Genomic DNA, 6,000 nt, shown 5'->3' on the forward strand with positions numbered 1-6,000 from the left:
CTGTATACAGTATATCTAAAGAAAAAAGCTGCCTATTTATTTAAACTGACATATGTCCACTTGCCCTATGTAATACATTAATTTAATCATCTTCAGTTTAATGAAACAACAGGGCTGGCTCTTTGTGTAAATTATTTAGGATTTTATTACGTAAGGTAGAGTGAAGCATTCCGTGAGGAGTGATGTGGTGTCTCATTCAGAGAAGCTGTGTTTTCACCTGTGCTGAAAATAAAACTTATTGTGATGGCCCTAATCCTCATTATTTCCTTTTCTGAATCCAAGTCGATCATAGAAATTGTTCCATTTGATAGTCCTGTAATATATTTTGGCATGAAGGTCAGTCACTGAGATATGAACAAAGACCAACTAGTTATAGATGCATGCAGAATAACAACTATTAACACATTTCAGCTGTGGTGGAAAATTAAAATGCCATTTGGTATAGAAAATATTGTAATAATAACAACAATAATGATAATGCAAGAACATTTCTAAAACATAGGACAATCTGTAATCTTTTTTATGTGTTGTAACTTTATCCATAAAATTAAATTAATTTAAGTTCTAGCCCATATAAAGATGAATGGTTTAATTTCACTCCCCAATGATCAACGGATGAACAGGTATGGCAATCAAAAAGATGAACAGCTCAAAGCTATTATGTTTAAAAGTCAATGTAGCTAACAGAAGCCTGTTACTTTACTTATTAGAAGTGTTATGTGATAATAGCCTTCAACTGTGAGCAATAATTTTAAGGATATGATCTGACTGGCATTGAAATACATCATTAATAGTTTTTATTCACTTGTTTCAAGTTTTAAATTTCCCAGTTTAAACTTTTAACCCTTTCTGTTTAAAATTGGGTACTTTTGATTTGGTGGAGTTTTGATATTTATTACTATATGATGCCCTAACAAAATAAGAATGGTAGTTTCCATTAGGAGTGACCCATCCTGCCCTAAGTAGTTGGGCTGCTCTAGCACCTAGTATGTTCTGATTTTGTGCCTTTGAGAACACCACAGGTAAGTCCTAATCTTCACAGACAGCTCTGACAATCTAGTGGAAACAATGGGACAACCTGTTGTAGCTGTGATTTGAGGTGGAGTGACTCTCAATTTATTGATAGGATAGTATATATTATTTATTCATTTGTCTGACCGACCGCTTCAGTCAAGTAGATTTACAAGTGTTCCAAATTAAAAAAAAAGCTGTATGTATACGCACACAAAAAGAAAATGCTGTCAGCCTCACAAGTTGCAAAGTATTAAAAGAGGTACAATAGTTGAGGGTAGCCCTGTTTCAGTGTTTTTGATGCAGTTAATGTCTCAGGAAGTGCCTATTTGTTTTAAAAGCTTCATATATTTTAGTGTATATATGCTCAACTGTCCTAGAATGCAGTAAAGAATATGCAGTGTGAGGGTACTGCAAGCAAAACAAATATGCAGTGAAGCTGGAGTGCAGAAATGCAGTCTTTATAGCTTCAGTGGACTGATCATTTTGTGTTTGTTTGGGTTTGTCTTCCTGTGACTTTACAGTTGAAGCTGAAATTAAACACTTAATCACATGCTTTCTAGAAATGCACCAGAAGGCCCTTCTAAGTACACTTACGTCAAGCAGGAATTGAGTAGTTAAATGCCTACAGTATATCTCATGGGGGATCCAGAGATGAGGAATAAATGGGTACTCGTGGCATGTGCTTTGTATAATCTGCTGTGGGTCACTGGACAGTTTACAAGTTTTGTAAATACAGGGAATTACGTTTAGACTTGTAACTTAGCACATTTTTCTTCATTAAGGTTCTTCATTTTTCATGCTAATGAATTGCAAAAAGAACACAATGCCACTAAAGGGTGGATAAACACTGCTTAGTTGTATTGTAGGTCCTCATATAGATTGTATTTTGTTCTGTGCTTTAGACACATAAAGTAACTGTACTAGTACTGGTATTAGCTTTGAGGGAACTATATGTTGGTATTAACCACTAAGTTAATATGACCTTAATGAAACAGTAATACAATTGCCAACTTGCAAACTTCAGCAGTGGAAGCTTGTTCTTGTTCTAGTAGAACTAATAATAGAACTTGGTGTTTTCTTGGTGAACTTCCTTTTCTTTGAAATATTTCAGATACAATTAATTACAATTTGATGGTGATGATATACATGTTTGGTGTAAATTATTTTACATTTATTAATTACATGCATAAAATAAATAACAAAGAACCCTAACACCATTTTACTGATTGTAGAAAATATTGCATGGTAAATCCCTTTAAATGTAAAGTCTCCAATGTGCAAAATAGGAAGGCTAAAACATACAGATGTGTTGTGTTCTTGAACAGAACTCTTGCTGAGCTGCTCAGAAAATGTTATTATTTATAGTCTAGAGCAGTAACCCACACTAAAGTACTGTAGAGCAGACCTCAGAGGCAAAGAGTGTGATCTATCTTCCCCAAAGCACTGGAGCTGACACTGTAGTGACATGCAGCTTTTATTTCTGAAAATTAGAATGACATATTTTTCCATTATTGTTAGACAATTTGAAATGTGTATCTGTTATTTCTACTTGTCTTGTGTTAAAAAATAGAATTGTTTTGTATTAAAGTAGATGTAAGATTAATTTTTTAGATATTATGCATCTTAAAATGCGCATACTGCACGAGATCTGTGTCAATTCAGTAAATTATAAACTTAATTATTTTAGTCACAACATTTATTAGAATTAATCACCTATCAACTATTTTGTCCTCTTTGGTCTTTTGTATGTCCTGCTGTCTGGCTCTATGCCTTATGATACAAATGGCGGATTTGAAAGAACACTCTAAGTTCTCCTTTCCTACCACAAGGTGGTTCTATGTGCACAGCTATATATGTAAGTGGAAGAAAATATGCTTTCCATTGTCTGTTTTTCATGATCCATAAGAACATTTATAAAAGAAAAAACAAAATAAAATTGTATGTATGTCCTCTTAGGTTCTTGTATTTTTCCATAGTAATAATGTATATGACAAATATTTCATGTAGGAATGTAATCAACACCATTTGCAGGAGACAACATTCTTTATCTTGCTACTTATGAGAAAGGAAATATTAAGACTAAAGTTATTAAATTCTATAAAATAAGTATTGGGACTGACACAATCAAACATGCCTAGAAATCTACCTTCCAGGTAGTAACAAGATAAATATTACTCTTTGACAGCAGTTGGCTCATAACACCTTTCCTTGATGACAGCGGTCTGTAAAAATACTGTTGTCTTATTTGGAAGAGCTGTGTGGATTAATGCAAAAGGAGGTTAAAATGCAGTATGAATAAATATTCTTCAGCTCAGGTTTGCTAAAGAGTGTTTTTAGGCCTCACAATATTGCTCTTTAGTCAGTGTGATGACTGACTTGCTATCAGGACTTTCTTTTCCTTTAGGTTTAAGTTATACTTCTTTAACTATTACCTTTAACTATTACATAAGTATCAGCAGAACAGTAGAGTCAATAAAATCAAGCGATAAAAAATAAATAAGAAATAAAATCAAGAAATCAAATTACCTTTTATTATTGATAAATAATAAAGCCAGATGGGTGGTGAATATTATATTTGTACAGTGTGCAACATGATTTTGGAATTTCACAAAGTTGTATGTGAATTTAACAAGTGCTGTCTGAGAGGAAGAAAAACTTGCTTTGAGTATGCAGCATTAACCTCTAGAAGTTACCTCTGCCCCTGGCCATGGAACTGGCTTATTTTATTGGTATTTACTGCCAGTTTATGTTGTTTTTCTAAGGGAGAGATATCTGATTTTGGATGTCTTCCAGGCATTGTTAATCTTGCAGATTCCAAACTGCAACCTTGAGACCTGTACTGAAAAAGCATAAATGCCACTAGGAGACAGCAGATGGCTCCAGATATTCAGTCCTGAGACTGATCAGCATGTGGAGGGATGGTGATGTAGCATTCTTTATCCAGAAATATTGTGCCGTGCCAAAAGTATTTTTACTACACATAAAGGGGCCATGATTGATCTACATTCTTGTATGATGTGCAGTTGTACATGCAGCCTTTCATCAACGGTGAATTAAGGGCATTCCTGGATAACCATGATTGTTTGTGACAGTGATTGAGGTACTATATATGAAGTAATTCATGAACCAAGAAAGACAGGGTTTTGAATAATAGGAAAATGCAAAAAGTAACATTTTTCCTTTAAGTTTAAATGTCTCTACTAGTTATATTTTTGCTGGTCTAGTTTACCAGTGCCTACTAGTGCTTGTTCCAAGCTGGTATTTGATTGGAGGACGTCTGCTGAGCTGGGATGCTGATGCCTTACAGCAGGGGAGTAATGGAGAGTACCAATCCAGTTATTCCTATAGGTTACTCTAATTCACCTGATATCAGTCACCTGTTTAGACATTTGTTTAGATCAGGAACAGTAGTTTAAAGAATTGTTCAGACTGTTTCAATGAAGAGAATACCAGTCCTTGGGCGCTGAAGGATATTCTGATCTTCATTTCAAATGATCTCTAAATTATTTAATGGATTAAAGTGAATGATTTAATGGCTACCTCAAAGAGTTGCTGCTATTTGGCATAGCAGCCATAGTTTCAAGTGGTTACATTACTTGAGGAAAACAGCCATATCAATAACATTGATGAATTAAAGCATTATACAACTGTTTAAATACAATATAATTTGCTACTATATATTGTAACGCTCGGTGGTGAGGAGGAAGCGCACCTAGGCACTCATAGTACCGTGGAGCAGGCTGGGAGTTGTAGCCAGGGGGAGTCTGAGGGTCAGCACGATGACCAGCAGCTGACCCTGTATATGTAAATAGTGTCATAGTAGTTTTAGTGTCCTGTGTAGCCTTATAAGTGTATAGCCTGTTGTTAAGTAATTACCACCCTAAATATGTGTAAAAGTGTTCCCTCAGTCTCCTCATGTATGTATATATCCTGTGTTTGGTTTGGTGTGGTTTCAAGAAAAGAATAAAGCAGTCGCTTGGTTAATTTATCGCGTCTCCGCCAGTCCTTTGTCCTGAAAGAACCTGAATACGCTACATTGGTGTCAGAAGCGGGCAGGATGGACAAACCGTGGCAGACATTAGCTGATTCTGTCAAGCACCGGCTGACCCTAAAAGAGACCGAACTCACCGGCAGCGCACATACGGAGCCTGAACAACTCCTGGGTGCGACAGGTGGCCACAGCCCTTACCAGGGCTACCCAGTAGTGGTCCCGCCGGTAGAAATGGATCCCGCCCAGTGGATGCCCCACAGAGGAGATTCTCTCCCCGCTATAGTTGGTCAGCTATTCCTACACCCGCCGGCGCACGTGCGACCTGGTCGTTATGATGGGGAAGAGCCTTGGGAAACCTACGAGGCGCAGTTCCAGCTTGTGTCCCGGACGAATGGCTGGAGCCAGGCAGAGATGGGCGGCCACCTGGTGGCGGCGCTGGAAGGAGCGGTCCCGGAAGAGGACCAAGGGGAATATGTGGCGCTGGCAGCAGCTCTCTGGCTGTGCTTCGGCGTGGAGGAGGCGCCGGGCCTGATGCGGGAGAGGCTGGCCCTGTGGCGGCGCCGACCAGGAGAGCGACTGGGCCTGGTCGCCGCTGATGTCATGTTCCGCACCTGCCGAGGATACCTAGCTTTCCCCCGGGAGGCGCAGCAGGAGATGGCTCTCCAGGCCTTTCTCAAGGCCCTCTCACCCGAGGAGCTGTGGCGCCACGTACAGCTGGCTGCGCCGGCCTCGCTGGAGCAGGCCTTGGCCCTTGCCACATGGGCTGAGGCCGTGTTTGGGGTGGCTGGAAGCGCCAGCAGACACAGTGCGCCCTGCCTGCTGACTGAGGCGGCGACGAGGAGTCCAGCGAGGGGGAAGAGGAGCCGGCCTGCGCAGCGACCCCCGCGGAACAGAGCCTCGCACTCCTAGATAGGCGTTGGGAAACGACAACGGGGCGGCTCAGCGTGGGGATGGCCGCCCTTTGAACACCTCAACCCCTGCTCCGGAAAGCGCTG

Source organism: Lepisosteus oculatus, chromosome 24 (assembly GCF_040954835.1).
Source record: "Lepisosteus oculatus isolate fLepOcu1 chromosome 24, fLepOcu1.hap2, whole genome shotgun sequence".
Classification (NCBI taxonomy): domain Eukaryota; kingdom Metazoa; phylum Chordata; class Actinopteri; order Semionotiformes; family Lepisosteidae; genus Lepisosteus; species Lepisosteus oculatus.